This window comes from Cucurbita moschata, unplaced genomic scaffold, assembly GCF_002738365.1.
Source record: "Cucurbita moschata cultivar Rifu unplaced genomic scaffold, Cmos_1.0 Cmo_Scf00025, whole genome shotgun sequence".
NCBI classification, from domain to species: domain Eukaryota; kingdom Viridiplantae; phylum Streptophyta; class Magnoliopsida; order Cucurbitales; family Cucurbitaceae; genus Cucurbita; species Cucurbita moschata.
The window spans coordinates 3472283-3472538 of record NW_019268541.1 but is presented as its reverse complement, the minus strand read 5'-3'; positions in this window follow the sequence as shown (position 1 = coordinate 3472538).

Here is a 256-nt window from a genome sequence, read left to right as displayed (position 1 = left end):
CAAAGATGACTTGAAATCTTAGAAATGACAGAAATGACAACGATGATACTCAAATTTCTAGAGGTGAAAATTGATTTACTCTACCATCGAACTTGATCAAGACTTGATTGAATAGCTCAATTGGAATCTACCCCAAAGATGACTTGAAATCTTAGAAATGACAGAAATGACAACGATGATACTCAAATTTCTAGAGGTGAAAATTGATTTACTCTACCATCGAACTTGATCAAGACTTGATTGAATAGCTCAATTG